The sequence below is a fragment of the Balaenoptera borealis genome (genome assembly GCF_965194805.1).
Source record: "Balaenoptera borealis genome assembly, chromosome: 11".
In the NCBI taxonomy this organism is placed as follows: Eukaryota; Metazoa; Chordata; class Mammalia; order Artiodactyla; family Balaenopteridae; genus Balaenoptera; species Balaenoptera borealis.
In genome coordinates this window covers 17,555,351-17,576,058 of record NC_138868.1, presented here as the reverse complement: position 1 = coordinate 17,576,058, position 20,708 = coordinate 17,555,351, and the positions used below count along the sequence as shown (strand labels likewise).

The 20,708-nt window shown below is 39.3% G+C and overlaps 1 pseudogene across 1 annotated transcript in view; it reads left to right on the top strand.

Annotated features, from left to right (window-relative positions):
* LOC309606536 (E3 ubiquitin-protein ligase RNF113A pseudogene) overlaps window positions 1-20,706 on the top strand; it is a 32,230-nt pseudogene extending 11,524 nt beyond the window's left edge. The window contains exon 2 of the transcript XR_014249629.1: window positions 1,802-20,706. The product of XR_014249629.1 is annotated as an E3 ubiquitin-protein ligase RNF113A pseudogene (transcript). The remainder of the gene's footprint in view (window positions 1-1,801) is intronic.
* The last annotated feature ends 2 nt before the right edge of the window (window positions 20,707-20,708 follow it).

Here is a 20,708-nt window from a genome sequence, read left to right as displayed (position 1 = left end):
CTCCATTAATTTATCTACCTTTTGTATTTTCCATTAGCTACTTACTAATAGCTGGGCAATATAGGTGGCCTCTCTGAGTTTTGCTTTCCTCCTTGGAAAACAGAGATAATAAAAGACCTACACTGAAGGGTTGTCATGAGAACTGGAAAGAGACTAACATATCTATCACTTAGAAGGTACTCAATAAATACAGCTACTATTAGAGTGATCATGAAACTGGAGAAATTAAATCTAAGTATTTATCAGGAGACGTTTTAGGATGAGCTTTTAATTTTTTTATTTTTTAAAAAATTTATTTATTTATTTATTTTTGGCTGCGTTGAGTCTTCGTTGCTGCACACGGGCTTTCTCTATCTGCGGCGAGCGGGAGCTACTCTTTGTTGCAGTGCGCGGGCTTCTCATTGTGGTGGCTTCTCTTGTTGCAGAGCATGGGCTCTTGGCACGCGGGCTTCAGTTCTTGTGGCGCACAGGCTCAGTAGTTCTTGCTCCCGCGCTCTAGAGTGCAGGCTCAGTAGTTGTAGCGCACAGGCTTAGTTGCTCTGCGGCATGTGGGATCTTCCCGGACCAAGGCTCGAACCCATGTCCCCTGCATTGGCAGGCGGATTCTTAACCACTGCGCCACCAGGGAAGCCCCAGGATGAGCCTCTTTGTTTTTTCTTTTTGAATTTTTGAATTTTATTTATTTTTTTATACAGCAGGTTCTTATTAGTCATCAATTTTATACACATCAGTGTATACATGTCAATCCCAATCACCCAATACAGCACACCACCATCCCCACCCTCCCGTGGCTTTTCCCCCTTGGTATCCATACATTTGTTCTCTACATCTGTGTCTCAACTTCTGCCCTGCAAACCAGTTCATCTGTACCATTTTTTCAGGTTCCACATACATGCGTTAATATATGATATTTGTTTTTCTCTTTCTGACTTACTTCACTCTGTATGACAGTCTCTAGATCCATCCACATCTCAACAAATGACTCAATTTCATTCCTTTTTAGGGCTGAGTAATATTCCATTGTATATATGTACCACAACTTCTTTATCCATTCGTCTGTCGATGGGCATTTAGGTTGCTTCCATGACCTGGCTATTTTAAATAGTACTGCAATGAATATTGGGGTGCATGTGTCTTTTTGAATTATGGTTTTCTCTGGGTATATGCCCAGTAGCGGGATTGCTGGATCATATGGTAATTCTATTTTTAGTTTTTTAAGGAACCTCCACACTGTTCTCCATAGTGGCTGTATCAATTTACATTCCCACCAACAGTGCAAGAGGGTTCCCTTTTCTCCACACCCTCTCCAGCATTTGTTGTCTGTAGATTTTCTGATGATGCCCATTCTAACTGGTGTGAGGTGATACCTCATTGTACTTTTGATTTGCATTTCTCTAATAATTAGTGATGTTGAGCAGCTTTTCATGTGCTTCTTGGCCATCTGTATGTCTTCTTTGGAGAAATGTCTATTTAGGTCTTCTGCCCATGTTTGGATTGGGTTGTTTGTTTCTTTAATATTGAGCTGCATGAGCTGTTTATATATTTTGGAGATTAATCCTTTGCCCGATGATTCGTTTGCAAATATTTTCTCCCATTTTGAGGGTTGTCTTTTTGTCTTGTTTATGGTTTCCTTTGCTGTGCAAAAGCTTTTAAGTTTCATTAGGTCCCATTTGTTTATTTTTGTTTTTATTGCCATTACCTTACGAGGTGGATCAAAACAGATCTTGTTGTGATTTATGTCAAAGAGTGTTCTTCCTATGTTTTCCTCTAAGAGTTTTATAGTGTCCAGTCTTATATTTAGGTCTCTAATCCATTTTTAGTTTATTTTTGTGTATGGTGTCAGGGAGTGTTCTAATTTCATTCTTTTACATGTAGCTGTCCAGTTTTCCCAGCACCACTTATTGAAGAGACTGTCTTTTCTTCATTGTATATCCTTGCCTCCTTTGTCATAGATTAGTTGACCATAGGTGCATGGGTTTATCTCTGGGCTTTCTATCCTGTTCCATTGACCTATAGTTCTGTTTTTGTGCCACTACCGTATTGTCTTGATTACTGTAGCTTTGTAGTATAGTCTGAAGTCAGGGAGTCTCATTCCTCCAGCTCCATGTTTTTCCCTCAAGACCACTTCGGCTATTCAGGGTCTTTTGTGTCTCCATACAAATTTTAAGATTTTTTGTTCTAGTTCTGTAAAAAATGCCATTGGTAATTTGATAGAGATTGAATTAAATCTGTAGATTGCTTTGGGTAGTATAGTCATTTTCACAATATTGATTCTTCCAATCCAAGAACATGGTATATCTCTCCATCTGTTGGTATCATCTTTAATTTCTTTCATCAGTGTCTTATAGTTTTCTGTATACAGGTCTTTTGTCTCCCTAGGTAGGTTTATTCCTAGGTATTTTATTCTTTTTGTTGCAATGGTAAATGGGAGTGTTTCCATAATTTCCCTTTCAGATTTTTCATCATTACTGTATAGGAATGCAAGAGATTTCTGTGCATTAATTTTGTATCCTGCAACATTACCAAATTCATTGATTAGCTCTAGTAGTTTTCTGGTGGCATTTTTAGGATTCTCTATGTATAGTATCATGTCATCTGCAATCAGTGACAGTTTTACTTCTTCTTTTCCAGTTTGTATTCCTTTTATTTCTTTTTCTTCTCTGATTGCCGTGGCTAGGACTTCCAAAAGTTTGTTGAATAATAGTGGTGAGAGTGGACATCCTTGTCTCGTTCCTGATCTTAGAGGAAATGCTTTCAGTTTTTCACCATTGAGAATGATGTTTGCTGTGGGTTTGTCGTATATGACCTTTATTATGTTGAGGTAGGTTCCCTCTATGCCTACTTTCTGGGAAGTTTTTATCATAAATGGGTATTGAATTTTGTCAAAAGCTTTTTCTGCATCTATTGAGATGATCATATGGTTTTTATTCTTCAATTTGTTAATATGGTGTATCACATTGATTGATTTGCATATATTGAAGAATCCTTGCATCCCTGGGATAAATCCCACTTGATCGTGGTGTATGATCCTTTTAATGTGTTGTTGGATTCTGTTTGCTCGTATTTTGTTGAGGATTTTTGCATCTATATTCATCAGCGATATTGGTCTGTAATTTTCTTTTTTTGTAGTATCTTTGCCCCTGGTCAACAATAAGCTATTCAAGAGAAGAAATTGTGTCTCATTTCATCTCTGCACTCCCAGTGCCTGATGCCTACAACACAGTAGGAACTCAACAAAATTCTGTTTATGTGAACTAGACAAACTCCCTAGCCCATACCTCAGGCTTGACTTCATGGGTCAACTATGGCAAATTTTCAGCCACTGAAGAAACGTTCATTAAGATATTGTTCCTTGAACTGTGTAATCTTCCTCTAAATGTGGTTAGAGATAATACAGCTTTCTCCTGCAATATATGGTCAAGAAAAAGCCCCAGATTTTTCATTAGTCTCACTGTATTCCCTCTGCCTGGAGCTCCCTCCTCCCTCCCTTCCTCTGTCCCACATCTGCTCCTTCTTTCACACCTCAACCTCAACAAATGCTTTCCTGGTCACTTTATGAGCCTATGCATGCTCCCTGTCCTAAACACTCACAGAATCAAGGCATCATAAAGTCACGTGAGTATTTTAAAGATCACCTTGGGTAGCCACTCATCAGATGCAATAATACCCTGTACAAACATTCCTGCTGAGTGCTTATTCAGACTAGCTTAAATACCTTGCACGACACGAAACTCACCTCTGTTTAAGATGGTCCAACCCATCTTTGGTCAGTTCCGTTAGAAACTTATATTTAGCCCAGACTTTTCTCCTGTAGCTTCTACCACTTTCTTGGCTGCACCTTTGCCTTTTGCAGGCTCCCAGTATGGGATGTCTCTGCCTTTGATAGTACAAACTGAATTTAACTTATGGTACATGTATATGCTATCCTCACAACCAGATTAAAAGTTTCTAGCAGGAAGTCACCATGTTTTATGTTCTTTGTGCCTAATAGGTGCTTAATAAATATATACTAAATAAATGTTGGAAACACTTCTTTGCTGTGTTGCCTTCTTTCTGTTGGTCAGACTCATCCCACTGGGGCCACCATAAACAATTGCTTTTTCTCCTCAGGTGCTTAACAGCAGGGTCACGTAATGCTGAGTAAATGGAAAGAGAAAAGGAAGGAGGAAGAAACTGTTTTTTAAATTCCATCTTCAGGTGCACCGGGAAGCAACTTTCTTTTGCAGGCACATTATTTGCAACCTTGCCAGTCACATATCAAAGCACGGAACAACCAAAGTGCCGTCCGTTTCCCTCCCAATATGCATGGGAGCTCACATTATGTCCTGGTGAGCTGTGAACAAAAAGACGTAGAATATATCCCTAATTGCTGTTTGCTTGGATTATTTTGAAAGTGGTCAGAGGGCTTTCTACTTTGCTGAGTGCTTTATGAAACACATCCAAATTTTCACTGAATGTTTAAATGTTTGGTCCACATTCAAGTGTTTGACAGCTAGTTGAGTTTTTTTCAAACCAAAAATAGATAAAGGGCCCCCCACTTCCTGCAGAATACTGAGGAAGGAATTGTTTGACTAATTTAATACTGTCTAGGGTAAAGGAACTCAAATCTGGTCCAACTTAGAAAATATTCTGATTTTTAAATATAAGAATGATCAGTGTTTTGTTTGTTTTATATGGCGGCTGGGGAAGTAAATGTGACTGGAGACTATATTCATTAAAATTATGGGAATAATAAACATCTGATCATATATATCACTTTGCAAGAGAAATATTAAAATGACACTTTTCCTATTGTCTGTTTGGACTGAAGCCTCCAAACTAAGAATAATAGACATCAATTACACTCACACTGTAGAACAAGGGGTTAGGTTTGCAAAGATGATGGTCTAAAGCAAGGCTTGCAATAGGCCCGATGAGGTGGATTGGCCAATTGAGGAGTGATTAGGAAAACTTTGGTGAATCCCAGGCAATTTCCGAGAGTGGGGGAGCTTCAGAAGAAGCATTTAGAGAGCTTGGCACTGTTCCCTGGAATCTGGGATAACACAGAGACAGTTATGGGAAACATGCCTGAAAAAGTCTAAAAGCAAGAGTTTGGTCAGCCTAATGGCAGAGTGGAGAGTAGTTGAGACAGTTTGAAAAATGATTACACTCCTGGAGTCTAGTGGCACAGTGAACCTGCCTCCTGCTGCAGGCTGTCTGCTGTCTCCACCAGCCCTGAGTCTCCTGGAAAAGGACCACTTGGGGGTGAAGGTAAGCCCAGCAGAAAGAAGCTGAATGTGAACCGGCAGAGGTCAGGGCTTGGAAGTAGAGGGGTAGGGGAGATCATTAACCTCCAGCAAGAGAAGCACTGTTGCAACAGAGAAATTGCAGGTGCATTACAGAAACCTCCCAGGAAACGGATAGCCTCATCCCTCCCCTGCCTGCAACCCTGGAGGAGCCAGAGGTGGCACGTCCAGTGGAAGAGAGGGAGGAGAAAAGCTATGTGGAGAAGCAGATGATCACACCCTTCCCTTAAAGCAGGTTTGAAGCCTGCCTTAGGCCTTGGCTAAGGTAATGAGAGAGTTTTATAATTGGATGAAAATGTGGAGTTCTGATATTAGACTGAACCTTACATTTCATAACCTAAAAGAGATAGACATTTATTCATTCTAAGAGGAATCAGAAAACTCATGCTACCTAGCCAAGATTTCATCCTGAATCTAGGAAAAAATGACTTAATGGAGCAAGTTTAACAGAAAGTGATAAGAAAGAATAAATTTGCTTTCTGCTTGTACCCCACTGAGTCCAGCTGCCAAAATACATTAGTTATAAATGTCTTGCTTTCAAAAAAAACAAAAATGAAATAAAACAATAACAAAATATTACTCTGAGGATAAAGCCCCAAATCCTCACATGGCATGTGTTTGTGTATCTGGCCCCTGCAAAGCTTTTGAATTTCATTTCATGCCACTCTCTACCACAGTAGCTCCAGCCACATGGCTTTCTCAGAATGCCTCAGAAATACAAGTAGCTTATCCCCTCAGGTACACACTCTACCCTCTACTTGGAATTGTTTGCCTCCTCTCATCTTCACCTGCCTAATTCCTCCTTGTTCTTAGAGTGCTCTGGTTGTAAGCAACAGACACCAGCAGAAACTTAAGCAGGAAATGAATTTATTGGAAAGGTAGGAAGTAGCTCACACAAAGACTGTTAAAAAAATAATTACATTGGGACTCCCCTGGTGGCGCAGTGGATAAGACTCCACGCTCCCAATGCAAGGGGCCTGGGTTCGATCCCTGATCAAGGAACTAGATCCCACATGCATGCCAAAACTAAGAGTTTGCATGCTGCAACTAAGGAGCTGGCGAGCTGCAACTAAGGAGCCCAAAAGCCACAACTAAGGAGCCCGCATGCCACAACTAAGACCTGGTGCAACCAAATAAATAAATTAATTTAAAAAATAATAATTACTTTAAAGACACAACTGGAAAATAACAGAAGTCAAGGAAGCCTAAGCAATTAAGACGGTAGGAAATGATGGGCAGTCTATTCTGGAAAAGGGATCATCCTCAGCTTTTTGTTTTGTTTTGCTGGAGAGTCACTCCTAGGTTGGGACACGTGCCCACCCCTAACTAGGGGAGGGCAGAGTGTTTGGGTACAATGAGGCAACAGAAATTTCTCCAAAGAAAATCAGGACACAATTTACACAATAATGGTGGGCAGGCAACACAACTGAAATCCACTTCGTTTAAGGACCACTTCAATGTTTCTTCCTCTGCCCGTTAGTAGCCACAGACTCTTAAGCAGGCTATTTATAGTATCTGTGTCTCAGTTTATTAATCTTGAGATAGTATAAGTATCTGCCTCATAGGTTAGTGGTGAAGATTAAATTAATGAATATATGTAACCCACTGAGCAAAGTGCTAGCACATAGTGTTAGCTAATATTATTTTTTAGTAAAATTTTCCATAACCTCCCTAATCTCTGCCAGGTCAGTCCATTATATTCTCCCATCCCATCTTGTATTTCTCCTTCGAGCACTTATCATAAGTAAACTTGCAGAATTACTTCTGTAATTTTTACTTAAATGTGTGTATCCCACTAACATCATAAGGACAGAAGAAACATTTATCTTTTTCACCTTGTATTCTCAATGCATAGCGCATAGCATAGTGTATTAGGCTGACTAATAGCTCCCAAAGATAACCAGGTCCTAATCCCTGGAAGCTGTGAATGCTACCTTATATGGCAAAAGCAACTCCGAAGATGTGATTAAGTTAAGGATCCTGAGATGGGAAGATTATCCTGGATATATGGCTGGGCCCTAAATATAATCACAAATGTCCTTATAAGAGGAAGGCAAGGGGAGATTTGACTGCAGAATATGAGAAGGCAATGTGAAATCAAAAGCAAGAGGTTGGAATAATGCAAGGAAGGGCTCACAAGCCAAGGAATGCAGGCAGCTTTCAGAAGCTAGAAAAGATGTGTGAACACATTCTCTAGAGCTTCCAGAAGGAACCAGCCCTGCCAACACCTTGACTTTAGCCCAGTGAAACTGATTCTGGACTTCTGGCTTCCAGAAATATAAAAGAATAAATTTATATTGCTTTAAGCCACCAAGTGTGTGGTAATTTCTTATGGTAGCCATAGGAACTAACACTCAGACACTCAAAAAATATTTATTGAAAAATAAATGAGACTTAGAAAATGAACAAAAAAAGTATCAATCAAAGCCAGCATAGAAGTTGATGTACAAGACTAATCTTCATGACAAATGTAAGACTGAACAACTTATTTTGGTCCACACATCTAAAATTTCATTATAGGTACATCAGTTAAATACTGAATATCCTTGAACTTGTCAAGGTTTTTAGTTGAAAATTGAAGAAGTTATCATTGACTGGGAATGACAGGGGCCAGGAATTTATTCAAAGGGTAGCATATGTCTCAGACTCACCAGGATGATTGAAGAACCAGGTTCAAGGCCAGCCATGTATGGTGTGCATTGCAACACAGCAGCCCTGTTGAAGATCTGCAGCCAGGAGCAACATACAAAACATGCCACATCATTGGTCTGGGGAAGATACCATTGGCTCTGTCACCAAACACAGCACTGTATTACCAAGCACTGACTGCCAGCATTATTACTGCAGTTTCCGATCATCCTGTAGCACTGCAGCCAGAGAGTTCCTCAAGAGTCCTAAATTGCAATAAAGCCTAGGAAAGTAAGGACTGGGCATTTTCAGCTTCTGTAGTAGGAGGCATCTCAACGTCTCAACAAGATTCAGAATGGGAACAAGGGAGATCCCCCAAACATACGAAGAAATGGGTCAGGTGATGGGTAACCATAAGGGAAAGATAAATACGTACTACAGTCTCATATCCAAAGCTTACAGTGAACTGATTTTCAAGCATCAGACTTGAACATGAATTCACAAAACCAGAATGTGCAGTCATGCATCTAATGACCTCCTGTGCTCAATCACTTCTAAATTCAAATTAAAGCAGGTAACAGAATACAGAAGATATTGAGGTTAAATATGTCAATCTCTAATTTGATCATTAAATGAAATGAAAATGCCTTAAGGAATTTTTAAAGACTGATTTCCTTGGTCAGATCACCAAATGGCATGAAGAAATGCCTGGTTTAATCTCTCTATCACATTGTCCCATTAGATTTAATTAAAGCCGTATCAACTACCTGCCAAAAAAAATAAGTAATATCTTATTTGGGGCAACCAAATAACTAGAGTTTGGGGTAAATATTAGATGTCATTATAATAAAGGGAGAATAAAAATCCCAGACCTTAGATTATCAGAGTCTACCACTTAAAATAGCCATACAACTAGAATTTTGCCTTCTTCTGTATCAGGCAATGTGCTAAGCACTGGGATTTTTTTTTTTTTTTTTTTTTAATGATTAAGGAGGAACCCCTGAAAGAATTTATATTCTGCAGAGGAGTTAAGGAATGAAGACATGTAAATAAACTAATTTAATAATAATAAGTTGTAACAGGTGATCTAACAGATGTGCTATGGGTTGAATTGCCCACACCCGCCCCCCCAAATTTATATGTTGAAGCCCTAGCTCCCATTACTTCCGAACGTGACCTGATTTGGAAATGGGATCATTGCTGATGTAATTAGTTAAGATGAGATCAAACTGGAGTAGGATGGGTCCCTAATTCAATATGACTGTTGTCCTGATAAAAAGAACACCATGTGAAAACACAGACAAACACACAGGGAGAAAGCCATGTGAACATTGGAGCTATGCTACCACAAGTCAAAGAACTATGGCCACTCGTGCTCCCGCAGTGTCCACGGACACTCCTTTTTCCGCAACCGATTTTGCACCCACTCGCGGCGGAGCGCACTACGTGCAGTGACGTGAAGAAGCCGCGCGCCACCCAGCAGGCCACAGCCGTTTGGGAGCCCGAGACTCTTAAAACGGCAGAGCAACTTTTTCCAGGAAAGATGACAGACCAGATGTGCACCTTTCTTTTCAAAAAGCTTGGGCGAAAAGGGGCTACAGGTCTCAGAAAGCGCCCGATCTGCCACCAAGAGTCCGGAGACGACAGCAGCAGCAGTGACGAAGGCAGCGCTGTGGTTTGCCCGGAAAAGAAGCGGACGACCCACAATCCGATGATACAGAAGACCCCTGGCAGTGGTAAACAGAAGGCAGCTTACGGTGACCAGAGCAGCCAGGAGGAGGAGAACGAGCCCGAGAGTCTCGGCGTGGTCTATAAGTCCACTCGCTCAGGGAAACCCCTGGGGCCAGAGGATATGGGGGCGACTGCTGTCTACGAGCTAGACACAGAGAAGGAGCGTGACGCACAAGCCATCTTTGAGCGCAGCCAGAAGATCCAGGAGGAGCTGAGGGGCAAGGAAGATGACAAGATCTATCGGGGAATCAATAATTATCACAAGTACATGAAGCCCAAGGATACTTCTATGGGCAATGCTTCCTCCGGGATGGTGAGGAAAGGCCCCATCCGAGCTCCCGAGCATCTGCGTGCCACCGTGCGCTGGGATTACCAGCCCGACATTTGTAAGGACTACAAGGAGACTGGCTTTTGCGGCTTTGGAGACAGCTGCAAATTCCTCCATGACCGTTCAGATTACAAACATGGGTGGCAGATCGAACGTGATCTTGACGAGGGTCGCTATGGTGTCCATGAGGATGAAAACCATGAAGTGGGAAGCAATGAGGAGGAAATACCGTTCAAGTGTTTCATCTGTCGCCAGACCTTCCAAAACCCAGTTGTCACCAAGTGCAGGCATTATTTCTGCGAGAGCTGTGCGCTGCAGCATTTCTGCACCACCCCGCGCTGCTATGTCTGTGACCAGCAGACCAGTGGCATCTTCAATCCAGCGAAAGAACTGATTGCTAAACTAAAGAAGCATAGAGCTGCAGAAGAGGGTGGTGCTTCTGATTTCCCAGAAGACCCCGATGAGGGTCCAATTCCCATTACTTAATTTTCCCATTATTCTCATATCTCAAAATAAATGTTGTTTTTGGGGGAAAAAAAAACACAAGTCCTTCCCTAGTACCTTCAGAGAGGGCATGGCCCTGTCAGCACCTTAATCTGTCTTCTAGCCTACAGAACTGTGAGATAATAAATTTCTATTGTTCTGGGCCACTCAGTTGTTGGTACTTTGTTATGACAGTCCTGAATCCACTGAAGTTGAAGCATAGAAAATCAATATACAAAAATCAGTCACATTTTTATACACTAACAATGAACTATCAGAAAGAGACATTAAGCAAACAATCCCATTTGAAATACGATCAATAGAATAAAATACTTAGGAATAAATTCAACCAAAATGGTGAAAGGTCTGTACACTGAAAACAATAAGACATTAATAAAAGTAGTTGAAGATGACACAAATAAGTGGAAAGATATTCCATGCTCAAGGATCAGAAGAATAATTATTGTTAAAACCTCCATACCACCTAACGTGATCCACAGATTCTATGCAATCCCTATCAAGTTTCCAATGGCATTTTTCACAGAATAGAATTAACAAATCTAAAATTTGTATGGAACCACAGAAGAACCCAAATAGACAAAGCAGTCTTAAGAAAGAAGAACAAAGCTGGAGGCATTGCATGTCCTGATTTCAAACTATAGTACAAAGCTATAGTAATCAAAACAGTATGGTATTGGTATAAGAACAGACACAAAAATCACTGGAACAGAATAGAAACCCCAGAAATAAACCCATGCATATATGGTTAATTAATTTACACCAAAAGAGCCAAGAATATACAATGAAAAATGATAGTCTTTGCAATAAATGGTGTTGGAAGACTGAATAGCTACATGCAAAAGAATGAAATTGGACCCCTATCTTACCATACACAAAAATCAACTCAAAATGGATTAAAGACTTAAGCATTGAAGACCTGAAATCATAAAACTCCTAGAAGAAAACATAGGGGGAAAGTTTTTTGACATTAATTTTGATGATGATTTCTTAGATATGACACCAAAAGCACATGCAACAAACTCAGAAGTAGATAAATGGACTACAACAAACTAAAAAGTTTCTTCTCAGCAAAGGAATCAACCAACAAAATAAAAAGATAACCTACTAAATGGGAGAAAATATATCTAAAAAGGGTTAATATCCAAAATACATAAGGAACTCATACTACTCAATAGCAAAGAAAACAATTTGATTTAAAAATGGGTAAAGGAACTGAATAGATATGACGAACAACTGACCAACAGGTATATGAAAAAGTGCTCAGTATCACTAATCATCAGGAAAATACAAATCAAGACCACAATGAGACACACCTCACACCTGTTGGAATAGCTATTATGAAAAACAAGAGATAAGTGTTGGGAGGGTGTGGAGAAAAGGCAAGTCTTGTACACTGTTAGTGGGAATGTAAATTGACACAGCCTTTATTACTATTATTACAAATAAAGAAGGCAGAAGGAAACTTTTGGAGGTGATGGACATGTTTATGGCATATATTGTGATGGTGGTTTCATGGATGTATATCTCCAAACTCATCAAGTTGTGTATATTAAATATGTAAAAATTTTTTACATCAATCATACTTCAATAAGGGGTTTAAAAAATATAATCTGAAGATATAACTCACTCCACCATCCTCAACAAATAAGCAGAAATGATACAATAATTACTAACATAGGACCACACAAAATGCAAAATGTAGACTTAGTGCAGCTTTAATAATTACAAATTAGGCATTCTTGTTGAAAGACTACATTCTCAAACTAAATCATGAAGGACATTTTTGTAATTTGGAAAATTTATAGCTAATGATGTAGAGTTCCCAAAACACATTCTAAGTTACAAAATATCTAGCACAAATGTCTACATGGTTCATTCATTAATTCCACAAATATTTATTGAGAGAAGCTTTGTGTTAGGCATTGACCATGACAATAGATAAAGCTTTGCATAAAAATATTGTCAAGTAAGAAAGATATATTAGCTATACGATAAATGGAAACATTTATGCATTTAGACTGCTAGGCAACTACTTCATTTTTTTTTACATTAAAGAGTTAGTTCATACCCAAATTAATCTATAAATCCAAATACAGTGCTAATCAAAATCATAACATAGTTTTTTACAGAACTTATATGTCAATTCTAAAATTCATATGCAAGACTAAAGGGTCAAGAATAATCATAATTATTCTGGGAGAAAGGATGGGAGACTTACCTTACTAGATCTTAGGATATATAAAGCCATAGTAATGAAGACAGTACTGTTTTGCTTCAAAGAGGACCAATATACTAAGGAAACAAAAATATTAGAAACAGAGCTATACACATATGGAAATGTGATATAAGACAAAACTGGTATTTCAGATTCCTGGGAAAAGAATAGACATTCCATAAATTGTGTTGGAACAACTGGCTTTCTATATAAAATAAATTATATCCCCTTATCACATCATATATGAATTTTTATAAGTTCCAGATGGATGAGAGACCTTAATGTAAAAAGCAAACTTTTACAGCTATTAAGGAAAATACATGCTTCTATGACTTTATGGAAGTATTTCTTTGGTTATACGTAAACTTGACCACATCAAAATTAAAACTTCTGTAAGACCAAAGCCACAATAAACAAAATTAGAAGTCAACCCACAGTTTGGGTATAGATCTTTGCAGCATATGTAACAAAGAATTAATTATATGAAAGGATGATGTTAGGAAAACCAAGACTTGGCTGAGAAAAACAGATCCAAGAAACACACATTCAAGATCAGAAACCTCCAGCTGTCACTCCCTTCAGAGCTTGCAGAGAGATGCAGTTTCAACAAAACTGACACTACCTTTCCCCTAAACCTCTGATTTATATGTGGATGAAAGGAAGTTATAAGTTGTCTTTTGTTTGTAAATAGAGGCTATTTTTCCTTCTTTCCCCTCTCTCTAAGGGAAGGGAAGGAGGGGCTTCCTCTCCCCCAAACCAAGGGAACACTCAAGACAATGATTGGTAAAGTTTGACAATGGCTGCAAGAAGGTCATATTTATATTTTGCTTCTGGTAGGATGTTTACTTAGCCACTGAACTTGATGATCTTCCTTGCACTAGTGGAGTAGGAGAAGAGACGATTGGGAGTGATGGCATGGTGGGAGCCCACAGGACAAAAGAAGGAAGGTCAGGACTCCTGGATCCCAAACCTGCATTCCAGTTTCCTCAGATTTGGGGCTACAGTCTTGCCGGTGATGGTTACATCATAAAGCAAACAGGCACTCAGTTCAAAGAAATATTCTGTAAAGCTGTCAATTGAGGATCAGTGGAAGATATAGCCAATCATGAAAGGAACCCACAACGCCTTCAGAGGCTGCTTGAGAGGAGACCATCATCAGCTGAATCTGTGGGAACCATTATCTTGCCCTATGGAGTCCATAGACATCAATCTCAAACACCATTTAAGGCCAACCAAGGAAAGAACTAAGCCTCAACACTTTAGGAGCATGAAGCAGGGCAGAATCTGCCTCACATCACTCCTGCCTGTCCAACATCCCATGTGTGTTGAGATTACATGTGTCCCATACGCACCCACACATACTGCTCCAAACCCCTACCCTGCAAGTCCCACCTATTTAGGAGGGAGATCTAGAGGATTTTTTTTTTTTTTTTTTGGCTGCGTTGCTGCGCGCTCTTTCTCTAGTTGCGGCAAGCAGGGGCTACTCTTCATTGTGGTGCACGGGCTTCTCATTGCGTTGGCTTCTCTTGTTGTGGAGCACGGGCTCTAGGAGAGTGGGCTTCAGTAGTTGTAGCACGCAGGCTCAGTAGTTGTGGTTCGTGGGCTCTAGATCGCAGGCTCAGTAGTTGTGGCACACAGGCTTAGTTGTTCCATGACATGTGGGATCTTCCAGGACCAGGGCTCGAACCCGTGTCCCCCTGCATTGGCAGGCAGATTCTTAACCACTGTGCCACCAGGGAAGTTCCTAGAGAATTTTTTAATCGAATAAGAGACTTTGATTTTAAAACACTCAGGAATAAATCTTAGAAAATGCTAAGAGTCTGTTCTAATGATGGAATGCGGCTGAAAAGTAATGCAGATGCTGAGATATTGTCCTAGTGGAAAACGAGGCTTCAACATAATACAATTGGTAGCAGTTGATGAAAAAAATAAAAGCATTTGAGTTTATACCTTGATGAGTCAAGTTTCCTCACAAAAACACTAGAAACGTGTATCCATAGTATATAAAAATACTTTCTAATTAATACAAGAAAAGAATGCCCACGAGAAAAATGGGTATTTTCATTATCTAAACTTAGTGGTTCAAAACTAGTCATCATTTCTTTGCTTTTGAGTCTGCGATTTTGGCAGGGCCCCAGTGGAAACAGCTTGTCTCTACTCCATGTGACATTTGCCATGGCTGGAAAGTCAAAGGTGACTTCTTCACACATATGTCTGGCACTTCAGCTAGGATGGCTGGAACAGCAGGGAGACTAGAGGGACATCTCTCTCTCCTCATGGCCTCTCCACATAGCTAGATTGGACTTCCTCACAGCACGGCAGTCTCAGAGTAGCTGGATCTCTTACATAGTAGCTGGCTTCCTCCAAAGAGCAAAAGTAGAGCTTGCCTTGTTTTCTTAGGCCCAGACTGGCACCATGTCAATCCTGCCACATTCTATTAGTCATCCAAGAGAAAGGTGCCCTCATTGTCCCAAGACATAAAGATGTTCATCACAGCATTGTTTGCAGTATCAGAATACTGGAAACAACCCAAATGCCTAATCAGTAATGTTTAGATGAATAAAATATGTTATATTCATATAGTGAAGCAGAAGAAAATTAATAAATGGGATCAATATGCATCAACAAGACTAGATCTAAAAACAATGTTGAGTGAGAAAAGATCGTTAAGAAATCATACACTATGAAACAAATTATGTAATTTTTTAAAAATACAAACTAGAACTACATATCTTTGTATATATATAGTGAAAGTATTAAATCATGGACTGTAAGGACACACACCAAAATCAAGATGGTAATTGCCTCCAGAGAAGAAGAGAAAAGCAGTGTTCTGAGAAAGGACAAAGTAGAATTCAACTTTATTTGTAATGTTTCAACCATTTTATTTTTTAAATCTGGTGGAAATATGATGACATTTTAACATCTTTGATGGCTTTTTACTATAATAGTCTGGAATATTCTGAAGCTTAAATCCTCTTCAAAATCTTAAAAATTTTGAGTTAGCGTGTATTAAAATTGCTAATCTAGGTGGTAGGTCCAAGATACTTAATTTGCATACTTTAGTCAAAAGCTATGAAGGGTCTGAGATTTTATTCTATTTATAAGCTAACAATGTAGCTTGCCAGTTTCACGTATGCTAACAGAACACATGAGATTCCTGGGTCAGAAATAAAAGACCTATTACTCATGATAATAAAAGTAGCCAGAGTATCAGCACTTGTGCCAGCTCCCAAAATCCTAGTTCCCATAAGACAATAAAAAGAAGGTTGTATTATAGGAGATTAATACTGACTTACAGAGCCCTAATTTTCTGTAATGAGCAGAAGACCACTTGGCCCATGCTCTATATACTATCTCTCTGTTTCAAGTCTGTAGGCAAATCTGTCCCTTGCTCCAGAAGGAGACATTAGAGCTATCTTCCAAGGCTGATTGCTATTCAGTAAGTCCTCTACATGTGAACCTTCAAGTTGCAAGCTTTCAAAGATGTGAACGTACATTCCATCAACGTCAGACATGAGTGAAATTGCAGCTTGCCCTCCGTCCCTTATTGCTGATGATCCTTCAGCTCTACCATCTCCCACCTCCTCTCCCTCCTCCAGTCAGTAACTCTTCTTGCCTGTTCACTCGATGCCAGCTCCTGTACACCAGCTGTTGTACTGTACTACTGTGCTTTTCAATGTATTGTACTGTAAGATTTAAAATGTTTTCTTTATTTTATGTGTTTGTTTTTTATGTATTATTTGTGTGAAAATATTATAAGCCTATTACAGTACAGTACCATATAGCAGATTGTGTACTTGGGTACCTAGGTTAACCCTGTTGGACTTACAAACAAAGTGGACTTATGAACGCGTTCTCGGAAAGGAACTTGTTTGTATGTGGGGGACTTACTGTACAAGCATCCTTGAAAAGATAGTCCAGGACAAAGGTAGCCAATGCTTTTGCTCATAAAATTTTCAGAAATGCAAGTGACCTATGGAGAGTTGTCTCCTAACAGGAAACTTTCAATATGTGAAGAGGTACCCCAGTGTAATAGCAGTATCATAGGACTAATTATTATATGTGTTAGATAAAAATATGTACATAAAGTTTTAAAATTTAATGTAGTACTTATCTTATTCTTACTATAAACCCCTATGTTGGGGGAGATCATTGAGAAGACGTGACTGCTGGTTGACTGGAGAGCTGGACCCAGGTAACTGGAAGCTCCTCCTCACCCCCTCCCCTGTCCTTGCAATGTATGTTCTGCCCATTCTCTCTGCCTTGAGAGAACAAGATGTTGTTGAGACCGTCTGGACCAGATATGTGACTGAACCCAGTTAAGGCCTCTATATAAACTTTTAAGATGATGCCTGGCTGGTGAGAGATCTACTTGTCTTGTGGACGCCCAAGACAAGCCTCGTAAGTAATTTCCCTTGCTTATTAAAACTTCCACCTACCAATCTGGAGTGGTCTGCCTCTTTTTTCAGTCTCCCTTGCCCTCCACGTATGGGGGCCAGTTTGTGAACCAACTCTCTACAAGCTAAAAACTAAGGATTATGAAAAAAGCTAACTTGTAACAAAATAATAAAACAGCTTTGCACCTCAAGTACAGTGTTTCTTAAAACATTGTGTCCTTTTAAAATTTTATGAGGAAAGAAAAAAACAACTACATAAGGCCAGAATATTTAAAGGTATTCTAACCCATAAATATACTATACTATAAACAAGGTGCCATAGCAATAAAATGAGCTATAGATATGCTTTAGAATTAACTTCAGTACACATTATGATGCATAATAGCTGCTGGAATCTTTAAACAACTTATAATGCATGTTTACTTCTTTATGTTAGTACGGAAAAATTCAAAATGCCATACAAAGTTTTTTTAAAGGCCTACGTTGAAATTCCAAGAAAGCAACCTGAATTCTAACATAAAGATAATGATAATCGATAGTTACATGAAACTTTTCAGTCTATAAAACACATAAAACATTTTTTACATGCAAAATACTAAAATGCTAATTCCCAAACGACTTAGAAGCAAAAAATTATTCAGACATATACTATTTCCCTATCTAACTACTAAGGGCTTTTTAGTACACAGTGGGTACTGGTTAAAATATAATTATTATAGTACTCAAGCACTGGACAGGAGTTTGAGACAGTGTGAAAAACACAAGTTTTAAAGTCCAGCTTTGCCAGATTTGAATCCCAACTCTGCCACTTTATAGCTTTACAATGTTTAGCAAGTCACAATTTCCATAATCCTCAGTTTCCTCAACAGCAAAATGAAGAGAATAATATCTAAGTTATATTTCAAATGGCTAGCTCTATGTCTGGCACATAATGAGTCTCAATATCAGTTCTTTAAGTTCTAAAGTATTTCTACTTCATATTTAATAATACTAGTAAGTAGATTAAAAAGTACAGGTCAGTGTGGCTTTGAATTACAATTTATTACATGCCAGTAATCTTACTCCATAATTGTAAATCATCCAAAGAGGGGCATCGTCGATTGATTCTTATTAGGGGAAACATTTAAACGTTCTATCTCTTAAGTCCCAGGAGAAACACTTACCTTCTTTAAGTTAAGCCATTCTATCAAACAGCCAACAAATAGAAAGAAAACATGCTGCATTAATTTTTCTATAAGTAATAAGACAAAAAACCAGGAAGAACTCCAGGCCAGAAGTCAGCACAGGTAAGTTAAAGTTCCACTTATTCTTCTAATTAGTTGTGTGGTCTTAGGAAAAATATACTTTCTACTCTCTGAGCCTCAGTTTATCTGTCAAAGAAAGTTTCATTTATTCTAATACTCATGTATTTTTTTGGTCAGGCTCATGAGTTTCTAAAAAATGAATCAGGGACTACCATGCCTGTGAATGACACTATTAGATTCCTTTCCTGCCACCACTGGCCCTTCTGCTCCACAGTCTTTCCAGATTTAAAAAAAGAAGGAAAAGAGGAAGAAAGGGAGAATGAAAGGAAGGAAGGAAGGAAGGAAGGGAAGAAGGGTGGGAGAAAAGAAGGAAGAAAGGAAAGGGGGGGGAGGCAGAAAAAACCCTATTTTGTTCAGGCATCAATCCACCCAGCTCCAAAAGACAAATCATGATTTTTCTGAGCGAATCATGACAATTCTCATCCCCTTTGCACAATATTCTCTTTTCTAGCCTCTCTTGAAACTAGGAGTGTCTACGTCATCCAGTTCTGGTAAATAAGGCATAAGAGATCATCAAGTGAGCTTCTGTAAGAAATTTTCTTCACTCACAAGGAGACCTTTTCCCCACATACTCCCCTCTTTCCTGCTTGGAATGCTAGAGACACAGTACCTGGAACTGTGGCAGCCATATTGTGGCCATGAGCTCACAAACACAAGGTTGATGAATCAATTCCACTCAGGATGATGGAAAAATCTTGGGCCTTTTATACTATCATTGAGCCACTGGATATTACTTCAAAACTTTTTACTAAATAAATAATATACATCATTATGGTTTAAGCTTCTGTTACTTGGGGTATTTGTTACTGACAGCTAATTGCATTCCTGACTGATACATTGCACTCATGGGAGTTTTCCACTGGTAGAGGAGGTAGGCAAATCATTAGAAAAGTGTTGTAGAGTTAAATAATTACTATAATAGAGGTGCAGGTAATTAGTTTACCTAGCTGACAGATTGCTGCAAGGACAAAGAAGAAAAGATATGAAAATGCTGCTGAGAAAAATATGCAGTTCAATATAAAAGGTCATACTGATACTAAAATCTGAGTGGCATCATATATCCAGAAATACCAAAAGCCTACAAAAGAGTAATGTGATAATAATGATTATCACAGCTAACTGTTTCATTTAAAGAATATCTCACCTGACAGAATGGCCATCATCAGAAAATCTACAGACAATAAATGCTGGAGAGGGTGTGGAGAAAATGGAACCCTCTTATGCTGTTTGTAGGAATATAAATTGGTACAACCATTACAGAGAATACTATGGAGGTTGCTTAAAAAACTAAAAATAGAACTACCATATGACCCAGCAATCCCACTATTGGGCATATACCCTGAGAAAACCATAATTCAAAAAGACACATGTACCCCAACATTCACTGCAGCACTATTTACAATAGCCAGGTCATGGAAACAACCTAAATGTCCATTGACAGATGAATGGATAAAGAAGATGTGGTACATATATACAATGAAATATTACTCAGCCATAAAAAGAAATGAAATTGGGTCATTTGTAGAGCTGTCGATGGACCTAGAGTCTGTCATACGGAGTGAAGTAAGTCAGACAGAAAAAAACAAATATCATATATTAATGCACATGTGTGGAATCTAGAAAAATAGTACAGATGAACCTATATTCAGGGCAGGAATACAGATGCAAACATAGAGAATGGACGTGTGGACACGGTGGGGGAAAGGGAGGGTGAGATGAATTGGGAGATTAGGTTTGACATAAACACACTACCATGCATAAGATAGATAGCTAGTGGGAAGATGCAGTATAGCACAGGGAGCTCAGCTTGGTGCTCTGTGATGACCTAGATGGGTGGGATGGGGGATGGGAGGGAGGTCCAAGAGGGAGGGGATATATGTATACATATAGCTGATTCACTTTGTTGTACAGCAGAAACTAACACAACATTGTAAAGCAGTTACACTCCAATAAAAATTATTTTTAATAAAAAAATATAGAATATCTCTACATATTTGTTACAACAAAAACAGTAATGAGGGCTTCCCTGGTGGTGCAGTGGTTGAGAATCCGCCTGCCAATGCAGGGGACACGGGTTCAAGCCCTGGTCTGGGAAGATCCCACATGCCGCAGAGCAACTGGGCCCGTGAGCCACAACTACTGAGCCTGCGCGTCTGGAGCCTGTGCTCCGCAATGGGAGAGGCCGAGACAGTGAGAGGCCCGCGCACCGCGATGAAGAGTGGCCCCGCTTGCCGCGGCTAGAGGGAGCCCTCGCACAGAGGCGAGGACCCAACACAGCCAAAAATAAATAAATTAATTTATATAAAAAAAAAA